Raw genomic sequence first — 12,164 nt, 5'->3', positions numbered from 1 at the left:
TCGAGGAATATATCCCTTTCTTTTTTTTTTAATTTTTTTTCTTTTTATCATTATTATTATTATTATTATTATTATTATACTTTAGGCTCTATGGTACATGTGCGCAACGTGCAGGTAAGCTACATGTGTATACATGTGCCATGCTGGTGCGCTGCACCCACCAACTCGTCATCTAGCATTAGGTATATCTCCCAATGCTGTCCCTCGCCCCTCCCCCCACCCCACAACAGTCCCCGAAGTGTGATGTTCCCCTTCTTGTGTCCACGTGTTCTCATTGTTCAATTCCCACCTATGAGTGAGAATATGTGGTGTTTGGTTTTTTGTTCTTGCGATAGTTTACTGAGAACGATGATTTCCAATTTCATCCATGTCCCTACAAAGGATATGAACTCATCATTTTTTATGGCTGCCTAGTATTCCATGGTGTATATGTGCCACATTTTCTTAATCCAGTCTATCATTGTTGGACATTTGGTTTGGTTCCAAGTCTTTGCTATTGTGTATAATGCCGCAATAAACATACGTGTGCATGTGTCTTTATAGCAGCATGATTTATAGTCCTTTGGGTATATACCCAGTAATGGGATGGCTGGGTCAAATGGAATTTCTAGTTCTAGATCCCTGAGGAATCGCCACAGTGACTTCCACAAAGGTTGAACTAGTTTACAGTCCCACCAACAGTGTAAAAGTGTTCCTATTTCTCCACATCCTCTCCAGCACCTGTTGTTTCCTGACTTTTTAATGATTGCCATTCTAACTGGTGTGAGATGGTATCTCATTGTGGTTTTGATTTGCATTTCTCTGATGGCCAGTGATGGTGAGCATTTTTTCATGTGTTTTTTGGCTGCATAAATGTCTTCTTTGGAGGAGTGTCTGTTCATGTCCTTCGCCCACTTTTTGATGGGGTTCTTTGGTGTTTTCTTGTAAATTTGTCGGAGTTCATTGTAGATTCTGGATATTAGCCCTTTGTCAGATGAGTAGGTTGCGAAAATTTTCTCCCATTGTGTAGGTTGCCTGTTCACTCTGATGGTAGTTTCCTTTGCTGTGCAGAAGCTCTTTAGTTTAATTAGATCCCATTTGTCAATTTTGGCTTTTGTGGCCATTGCTTTTGGTGTTTTAGACATGAAGTCCTTGCCCATGCCTATGTCCTGAATGGTATTGCCTAGGTTTTCTTCTAGGGTTTTTATGGTTTTAGGTCTAACGTTTAAGTCTTTAATCCATCTTGAGTTGATTTTTGTATAAGGTGTAAGGAAGGGATCCAGTTTCAGCTTTCTACATGTGGCTAGCCAGTTTTCCCAGCACCATTTATTAAATAGGGAATCCTTTCTCCATTTCTTGTTTTTGTCAAGTTTGTCAAAGATCAGATTGTTGTAGATATGTGGCATTATTTCTGACGGCTCTGTTCTGTTCCATTGATCTAGATCTCTGTTTGGTACCAGTACCATGCTGTTTTGGTTACTGTAGCCTTGTAGTATAGTTTGAAGTCAGGTAGCGTGATGCCTCCAGCTTTGTTCTTTTGGCTTAGGATTGACTTGGTGATGCGGGCTCTTTTTTGGTTCCATATGAACTTTAAAGTAGTTTTTTCCAATTCTGTGAAGAAAGTCATTGGTAACTTGATGGGGATGGCATTGAATCTGTAAATTACCTTGGGAAGGATGGCCATTTTCATGATATTGATTCTTCCTACCCATGAGCATGGAATGTTCTTCCATTTGTTTGTATCCTCTTTTATTTCCTTGAGCAGTGCTTTGTAGTTTTCTCCTTGAAGAGGTCCTTCACATCCCTTGGAAGTTGGATTCCTAGGTATTTTATTCTCTTTGAAGCAATTGTGAATGTGAGTTCACTCATGATTTGGCTCTCTGTTTGTCTGTTATTGATGTATAAGAATGCTTGTGATTTTTGTCCATTGATTTTGTATCCTGAGACTTTGCTGAAGTTGCTTATCAGCTTAAGGAGATTTTGGGCTGAGACAATGGGGTTTTCTAGATATACTATCACGTCATCTGCAAACAGGGACAATTTGACTTCTTTTTTTCCTAATTGAATACCCTTGATTTCCTTCTCTTGCCTAATTGCCCTGGCCAGAACTTCCAACACTATGTTGAATAGAAGTGGTGAGAGAGGGCATCCCTGTCTTGTGCCAGTTTTCAAAGTGAATGCTTCCAGTTTTTGCCCATTCAGTATGATATTGGCTGTGGGTTTGTCATAAATAGCTCTTATTATTTTGAGATACGACCCATCAATACCCAATTTATTGAGAGTTTTTAGCATGAAGGGTTGTTGAATTTTGTCAAAGGCCTTTTCTTCACGTATTGAGATAATCATGTGGTTTTTGACTTTGGTTCTGTTTATATGCTGGATTACATTTATTGATTTGCGTATATTGAACCAGACTTGCATCCCAGGGATGAAGCCCAGTTGATCATGGTGGATAAGCTGTCTGATGTGCTGCTGGATTCGGTTTGCCAGTAATTTATTGAGGATTTTTGCATCAATATTCATCAAGGATATTGGTCTAAAATTCTCTTTTTTGATTGTGTCTCTGCCCAGCTTTGGTATCAGCATGATGCTGGCCTCATAAAATGAGTTAGGAAGGAATCCCTCTTTTTCTATTGATTGGAATAGTTTCTGAAGTAATGGTTCCAGCTCCTCCTTGGACCTCTGGTAGAATTCGGCTGTGAACCCATCTGATCCTGGACTCTTTTTGGTTGGTAAGCTATTGATTATTGCCACAATTTCAGCTCCTGTTATTAGTCTATTCAGAGATTCAACTTCTTCCTGGTTTAGTCATGGGAGAGTGTATGTGTCGAGGAATTTATCCCTTTCTTTGTTTTTTAATTTTTTTTCTTTTTATCATTATTATTATTATTATTATTATTATTATTATACTTTAGGCTCTATGGTACATGTGCGCAACGTGCAGGTAAGCTACATGTGTATACATGTGCCATGCTGGTGCGCTGCACCCACCAACTCGTCATCTAGAATTAGGTATATCTCCCAATGCTGTCCCTCGCCCCTCCCCCCACCCCACAACAGTCCCCGAAGTGTGATGTTCCCCTTCTTGTGTCCACGTGTTCTCATTGTTCAATTCCCACCTATGAGTGAGAATATGTGGTGTTTGGTTTTTTGTTCTTGCGATAGTTTACTGAGAACGATGATTTCCAATTTCATCCATGTCCCTACAAAGGATATGAACTCATCATTTTTTATGGCTGCCTAGTATTCCATGGTGTATATGTGCCACATTTTCTTAATCCAGTCTATCATTGTTGGACATTTGGGTTGGTTCCAAGTCTTTGCTATTGTGTATAATGCCGCAATAAACATACGTGTGCATGTGTCTTTATAGCAGCATGATTTATAGTCCTTTGGGTATATACCCAGTAATGGGATGGCTGGGTCAAATGGAATTTCTAGTTCTAGATCCCTGAGGAATCGCCACAGTGACTTCCACAAGGGTTGAACTAGTTTACAGTCCCACCAACAGTGTAAAAGTGTTCCTATTTCTCCACATCCTCTCCAGCACCTGTTGTTTCCTGACTTTTTAATGATTGCCATTCTAACTGGTGTGAGATGGTATCTCATTGTGGTTTTGATTTGCATTTCTCTGATGGCCAGTGATGGTGAGCATTTTTTCATGTGTTTTTTGGCTGCATAAATGTCTTCTTTGGAGGAGTGTCTGTTCATGTCCTTCGCCCACTTTTTGATGGGGTTGTTTGGTGTTTTCTTGTAAATTTGTTGGAGTTCATTGTAGATTCTGGATATTAGCCCTTTGTCAGATGAGTAGGTTGCGAAAATTTTCTCCCATTGTGTAGGTTGCCTGTTCACTCTGATGGTAGTTTCCTTTGCTGTGCAGAAGCTCTTTAGTTTAATTAGATCCCATTTGTCAATTTTGGCTTTTGTGGCCATTGCTTTTGGTGTTTTAGACATGAAGTCCTTGCCCATGCCTATGTCCTGAATGGTATTGCCTAGGTTTTCTTCTAGGGTTTTTATGGTTTTAGGTCTAACGTTTAAGTCTTTAATCCATCTTGAGTTGATTTTTGTATAAGGTGTAAGGAAGGGATCCAGTTTCAGCTTTCTACATGTGGCTAGCCAGTTTTCCCAGCACCATTTATTAAATAGGGAATCCTTTCTCCATTTCTTGTTTTTGTCAAGTTTGTCAAAGATCAGATTGTTGTAGATATGTGGCATTATTTCTGACGGCTCTGTTCTGTTCCATTGATCTATATCTCTGTTTGGTACCAGTACCATGCTGTTTTGGTTACTGTAGCCTTGTAGTATAGTTTGAAGTCAGGTAGCGTGATGCCTCCAGCTTTGTTCTTTTGGCTTAGGATTGACTTGGTGATGCGGGCTCTTTTTTGGTTCCATATGAACTTTAAAGTAGTTTTTTCCAATTCTGTGAAGAAAGTCATTGGTAACTTGATGGGGATGGCATTGAATCTGTAAATTACCTTGGGAAGGATGGCCATTTTCATGATATTGATTCTTCCTACCCATGAGCGTGGAATGTTCTTCCATTTGTTTGTATCCTCTTTTATTTCCTTGAGCAGTGGTTTGTAGTTTTCTCCTTGAAGAGGTCCTTCACATCCCTTGGAAGTTGGATTCCTAGGTATTTTATTCTCTTTGAAGCAATTGTGAATGGGAGTTCACTCATGATTTGGCTCTCTGTTTGTCTGTTATTGATGTGTAAGAATGCTTGTGATTTTTGTCCATTGATTTTGTATCCTGAGACTTTGCTGAAGTTGCTTATCAGCTTAAGGAGATTTTGGGCTGAGACAATGGGGTTTTCTAGATATACTATCACGTCATCTGCAAACAGGGACAATTTGACTTCTTTTTTTCCTAATTGAATACCCTTGATTTCCTTCTCTTGCCTAATTGCCCTGGCCAGAACTTCCAACACTATGTTGAATAGAAGTGGTGAGAGAGGGCATCCCTGTCTTGTGCCAGTTTTCAAAGTGAATGCTTCCAGTTTTTGCCCATTCAGTATGATATTGGCTGTGGGTTTGTCATAAATAGCTCTAATTATTTTGAGATACGACCCATCAATACCCAATTTATTGAGAGTTTTTAGCATGAAGGGTTGTTGAATTTTGTCAAAGGCCGTTTCTTCACGTATTGAGATAATCATGTGGTTTTTGACTTTGGTTCTGTTTATATGCTGGATTACATTTATTGATTTGCGTATATTGAACCAGACTTGCATCCCAGGGATGAAGCCCACTTGATCATGGTGGATAAGCTGTCTGATGTGCTGCTGGATTCGGTTTGCCAGTAATTTATTGAGGATTTTTGCATCAATATTCATCAAGGATATTGGTCTAAAATTCTCTTTTTTGATTGTGTCTCTGCCCAGCTTTGGTAGCAGCATGATGCTGGCCTCATAAAATGAGTTAGGAAGGATACCCTCTTTTTCTATTGATTGGAATAGTTTCTGAAGTAATGGTTCCAGTTCCTCCTTGGACCTCTGGTAGAATTCGGCTGTGAACCCATCTGATCCTGGACTCTTTTTGGTTGGTAAGCTATTGATTATTGCCACAATTTCAGCTCCTGTTATTAGTCTATTCAGAGATTCAACTTCTTCCTGGTTTAGTCATGGGAGAGTGTATGTGTCGAGGAATTTATCCCTTTCTTTTTTTTTTAATTTTTTTTCTTTTTATCATTATTATTATTATTATTATTATTATTATACTTTAGGCTCTATGGTACATGTGCGCAACGTGCAAGTAAGCTACGTGTGTATACATGTGCCATGCTGGTGCGCTGCACCCACCAACTCGTCATCTAGCATTAGGTATATCTCCCAATGCTGTCCCTCGCCCCTCACCCCACCCCACAACAGTCCCCGAAGTGTGATGTTCCCCTTCTTGTATCCACGTGTTCTCATTGTTCAATTCCCACCTATGAGTGAGAATATGTGGTGTTTGGTTTTTTGTTCTTGCGATAGTTTACTGAGAACGATGATTTCCAATTTCATCCATGTCCCTACAAAGGATATGAACTCATCATTTTTTATGGCTGCCTAGTATTCCATGGTGTATATGTGCCACATTTTCTTAATCCAGTCTATCATTGTTGGACATTTGGGTTGGTTCCAAGTCTTTGCTATTGTGTATAATGCCGCAATAAACATACGTGTGCATGTGTCTTTATAGCAGCATGATTTATAGTCCTTTGGGTATATACCCAGTAATGGGATGGCTGGGTCAAATGGAATTTCTAGTTCTAGATCCCTGAGGAATCGCCACAGTGACTTCCACAAGGGTTGAACTAGTTTACAGTCCCACCAACAGTGTAAAAGTGTTCCTATTTCTCCACATCCTCTCCAGCACCTGTTGTTTCCTGACTTTTTAATGATTGCCATTCTAACTGGTGTGAGATGGTATCTCATTGTGGTTTTGATTTGCATTTCTCTGATGGCCAGTGATGGTGAGCATTTTTTCATGTGTTTTTTGGCTGCATAAATGTCTTCTTTGGAGGAGTGTCTGTTCATGTCCTTCGCCCACTTTTTGATGGGGTTGTTTGGTGTTTTCTTGTAAATTTGTTGGAGTTCATTGTAGATTCTGGATATTAGCCCTTTGTCAGATGAGTAGGTTGCAAAAATTTTCTCCCATTGTGTAGGTTGCCTGTTCACTCTGATGGTAGTTTCCTTTGCTGTGCAGAAGCTCTTTAGTTTAATTAGATCCCATTTGTCAATTTTGGCTTTTGTTGCCATTGCTTTTGGTGTTTTAGACATGAAGTCCTTGCCCATGCCTATGTCCTGAATGGTATTGCCTAGGTTTTCTTCTAGGGTTTTTATGGTTTTAGGTCTAACGTTTAAGTCTTTAATCCATCTTGAGTTGATTTTTGTATAAGGTGTAAGGAAGGGATCCAGTTTCAGCTTTCTACATGTGGCTAGCCAGTTTTCCCAGCACCATTTATTAAATAGGGAATCCTTTCTCCATTTCTTGTTTTTGTCAAGTTTGTCAAAGATCAGATTGTTGTAGATATGTGGCATTATTTCTGACGGCTCTGTTCTGTTCCACTGATCTATATCTCTGTTTGGTACCAGTACCATGCTGTTTTGGTTACTGTAGCCTTGTAGTATAGTTTGAAGTCAGGTAGCGTGATGCCTCCAGCTTTGTTCTTTTGGCTTAGGATTGACTTGGTGATGCGAGCTCTTTTTTGGTTCCATATGAACTTTAAAGTAGGTTTTTCCAATTCTGTGGAGAAAGTCATTGGTAACTTGATGGGGATGGCACTGAATCTGTAAATTACCTTGGGAAGGATGGCCATTTTCATGATATTGATTCTTCCTACCCATGAGCATGGAATGTTCTTCCATTTGTTTGTATCCTCTTTTATTTCCTTGAGCAGTGGTTTGTAGTTTTCTCCTTGAAGTGGTCCTTCACATCCCTTGGAAGTTGGATTCCTAGGTATTTTATTCTCTTTGAAGCAATTGTGAATGGGAATTCACTCATGATTTGGCTCTCTGTTTGTCTGTTATTGATGTATAAGAATGCTTGTGATTTTTGTCCATTGATTTTGTATCCTGAGACTTTGCTGAAGTTGCTTATCAGCTTAAGGAGATTTTGGGCTGAGACAATGGGGTTTTCTAGATATACTATCACGTCATCTGCAAACAGGGACAATTTGACTTCTTTTTTTCCTAATTGAATACCCTTGATTTCCTTCTCTTGCCTAATTGCCCTGGCCAGAACTTCCAACACTATGTTGAATAGAAATGGTGAGAGAGGGCATCCCTGTCTTGTGCCAGTTTTCAAAGTGAATGCTTCCAGTTTTTGCCCATTCAGTATGATATTGGCTGTGGGTTTGTCATAAATAGCTCTTATTATTTTGAGATACGACCCATCAATACCCAATTTATTGAGAGTTTTTAGCATGAAGGGTTGTTGAATTTTGTCAAAGGCCGTTTCTTCACGTATTGAGATAATCATGTGGTTTTTGACTTTGGTTCTGTTTATATGCTGGATTACATTTATTGATTTGCGTATATTGAACCAGACTTGCATCCCAGGGATGAAGCCCACTTGATCATGGTGGATAAGCTGTCTGATGTGCTGCTGGATTCGGTTTGCCAGTAATTTACTGAGGATTTTTGCATCAATATTCATCAAGGATATTGGTCTAAAATTCTCTTTTTTGATTGTGTCTCTGCCCAGCTTTGGTAGCAGCATGATGCTGGCCTCATAAAATGAGTTAGGAAGGATTCCCTCTTTTTCTATTGATTGGAATAGTTTCTGAAGTAATGGTTCCAGTTCCTCCTTGGACCTCTGGTAGAATTCGGCTGTGAACCCATCTGATCCTGGACTCTTTTTGCTTGGTAAGCTATTGATTATTGCCACAATTTCAGCTCCTGTTATTAGTCTATTCAGAGATTCAACTTCTTCCTGGTTTACTCATGGGAGAGTGTATGTGTCGAGGAATTTATCCCTTTCTTTTTTTTTTAATTTTTTTTCTTTTTGTCATTATTATTATTATTATTATTATTATACTTTAGGCTCTATGGTACATGTGCGCAACGTGCAGGTAAGCTACATGTGTATACATGTGCCATGCTGGTGCGCTGCACCCACCAACTCGTCATCTAGCATTAGGTATATCTCCCAATGCAGTCCCTCGCCCCTCCCCCCACCCCACAACAGTCCCCGAAGTGTGATGTTCCCCTTCTTGTGTCCACGTGTTCTCATTGTTCAATTCCCACCTATGAGTGAGAAGATGTGGTGTTTGGTTTTTTGTTCTTGCGATAGTTTACTGAGAACGATGATTTCCAATTTCATCCATGTCCCCACAAAGGATATGAACTTATCATTTTTTATGGCTGCCTAGTATTCCATGGTGTATATGTGCCACATTTTCTTAATCCAGTCTATCATTGTTGGTCATTTGGGTTGGTTCCAAGTCTTTGCTATTGTGTATAATGCCGCAATAAACATACGTGTGCATGTGTCTTTATAGCAGCATGATTTATAGTCCTTTGGGTATATACCCAGTAATGGGATGGCTGGGTCAAATGGAATTTCTAGTTCTAGATCCCTGAGGAATCGCCACAGTGACTTCCACAAGGGTTGAACTAGTTTACAGTCCCACCAACAGTGTAAAAGTGTTCCTATTTCTCCACATCCTCTCCAGCACCTGTTGTTTCCTGACTTTTTAATGATTGCCATTCTAACTGGTGTGAGATGGTATCTCATTGTGGTTTTGATTTGCATTTCTCTGATGGCCAGTGATGGTGAGCATTTTTTCATGTGTTTTTTGGCTGCATAAATGTCTTCTTTGGAGGAGTGTCTGTTCATGTCCTTCGCCCACTTTTTGATGGGGTTGTTTGGTGTTTTCTTGTAAATCTGTTGGAGTTCATTGTAGATTCTGGATATTAGCCCTTTGTCAGATGAGTAGGTTGCGAAAATTTTCTCCCATTGTGTAGGTTGCCTGTTCACTCTGATGGTAGTTTCCTTTGCTGTGCAGAAGCTCTTTAGTTTAATTAGATCCCATTTGTCAATTTTGGCTTTTGTTGCCATTGCTTTTGGTGTTTTAGACATGAAGTCCTTGCCCATGCCTATGTCCTGAATGGTATTGCCTAGGTTTTCTTCTAGGGTTTTTATGGTTTTAGGTCTAACGTTTAAGTCTTTAATCCATCTTGAGTTGATTTTTGTATAAGGTGTAAGGAAGGGATCCAGTTTCAGCTTTCTACATGTGGCTAGCCAGTTTTCCCAGCACCATTTATTAAATAGGGAATCCTTTCTCCATTTCTTGTTTTTGTCAAGTTTGTCAAAGATCAGATTGTTGTAGATATGTGGCATTATTTCTGACGGCTCTGTTCTGTTCCATTGATCTATATCTCTGTTTGGTACCAGTACCATGCTGTTTTGGTTACTGTAGCCTTGTAGTATAGTTTGAAGTCAGGTAGCGTGATGCCTCCAGCTTTGTTCTTTTGGCTTAGGATTGACTTGGTGATGCGGGCTCTTTTTTGGTTCCATATGAACTTTAAAGTAGGTTTTTCCAATTCTGTGAAGAAAGTCATTGGTAACTTGATGGGGATGGCATTGAATCTGTAAATTACCTTGGGAAGGATGGCCATTTTCATGATATTGATTCTTCCTACCCATGAGCGTGGAATGTTCTTCCATTTGTTTGTATCCTCTTTTATTTCCTTGAGCAGTGGTTTGTAGTTTTCTCCTTGAAGAGGTCCTTCACATCCCTTGGAAGTTGGATTCCTAGGTATTTTATTCTCTTTGAAGCAATTGTGAATGGGAGTTCACTCATGATTTGGCTCTCTGTTTGTCTGTTATTGACGTATAAGAATGCTTGTGATTTTTGTCCATTGATTTTCTATCCTGAGACTTTGCTGAAGTTGCTTATCAGCTTAAGGAGATTTTGGGCTGAGACAATGGGGTTTTCTAGATATACTATCACGTCATCTGCAAACAGGGACAATTTGACTTCTTTTTTTCCTAATTGAATACCCTTGATTTCCTTCTCTTGCCTAATTGCCCTGGCCAGAACTTCCAACACTATGTTGAATAGAAGTGGTGAGAGAGGGCATCCCTGTCTTGTGCCAGTTTTCAAAGTGAATGCTTCCAGTTTTTGCCCATTCAGTATGATATTGGCTGTGGGTTTGTCATAAATAGCTCTTATTATTTTGAGATACGACCCATCAATACCCAATTTATTGAGAGTTTTTAGCATGAAGGGTTGTTGAATTTTGTCAAAGGCCGTTTCTTCACGTATTGAGATAATCATGTGGTTTTTGACTTTGGTTCTGTTTATATGCTGGATTACATTTTTTGATTTGCGTATATTGAACCAGACTTGCATCCCAGGGATGAAGCCCACTTGATCATGGTGGATAAGCTGTCTGATGTGCTGCTGGATTCGGTTTGCCAGTAATTTATTGAGGATTTTTGCATCAATATTCATCAAGGATATTGGTCTAAAATTCTCTTTTTTGATTGTGTCTCTGCCCAGCTTTGGTAGCAGCATGATGCTGGCCTCATAAAATGAGTTAGGAAGGATTCCCTCTTTTTCTATTGATTGCAATAGTTTCTGAAGTAATGGTTCCAGTTCCTCCTTGGACCTCTGGTAGAATTCGGCTGTGAACCCATCTGATCCTGGACTCTTTTTGGTTGGTAAGCTATTGATTATTGCCACAATTTCAGCTCCTGTTATTAGTCTATTCAGAGATTCAACTTCTTCCTGGTTTAGTCATGGGAGAGTGTATGTGTCGAGGAATTTATCCCTTTCTTTTTTTTTTAATTTTTTTTCTTTTTATCATTATTATTATTATTATTATTATTATTATTATACTTTAGGCTCTATGGTACATGTGCGCAACGTGCAGGTAAGCTACATGTGTATACATGTGCCATGCTGGTGCGCTGCACCCACCAACTCGTCATCTAGCATTAGGTATATCTCCCAATGCTGTCCCTCGCCCCTCACCCCACCCCACAACAGTCCCCGAAGTGTGATGTTCCCCTTCTTGTATCCACGTGTTCTCATTGTTCAATTCCCACCTATGAGTGAGAATATGTGGTGTTTGGTTTTTTGTTCTTGCGATAGTTTACTGAGAACGATGATTTCCAATTTCATCCATGTCCCTACAAAGGATATGAACTCATCATTTTTTATGGCTGCCTAGTATTCCATGGTGTATATGTGCCACATTTTCTTAATCCAGTCTATCATTGTTGGACATTTGGGTTGGTTCCAAGTCTTTGCTATTGTGTATAATGCCGCAATAAACGTACGTGTGCATGTGTCTTTATAGCAGCATGATTTATAGTCCTTTGGGTATATACCCAGTAATGGGATGGCTGGGTCAAATGGAATTTCTAGTTCTAGATCCCTGAGGAATCGCCACAGTGACTTCCACAAGGGTTGAACTAGTTTACAGTCCCACCAACAGTGTAAAAGTGTTCCTATTTCTCCACATCCTCTCCAGCACCTGTTGTTTCCTGACTTTTTAATGATTGCCATTCTAACTGGTGTGAGATGGTATCTCATTGTGGTTTTGATTTGCATTTCTCTGATGGCCAGTGATGGTGAGCATTTTTTCATGTGTTTTTTGGCTGCATAAATGTCTTCTTTGGAGGAGTGTCTGTTCATGTCCTTCGCCCACTTTTTGATGGGGTTGTTTGGTGTTTTCTTGTAAATTTGTTGGA

This window comes from Pongo pygmaeus, chromosome 13 (genome assembly GCF_028885625.2).
Source record: "Pongo pygmaeus isolate AG05252 chromosome 13, NHGRI_mPonPyg2-v2.0_pri, whole genome shotgun sequence".
NCBI lineage: Eukaryota > Metazoa > Chordata > Mammalia > Primates > Hominidae > Pongo > Pongo pygmaeus.
The sequence above is the reverse complement of the archived record's forward strand: the minus strand, read 5'-3'. Positions refer to the sequence as shown.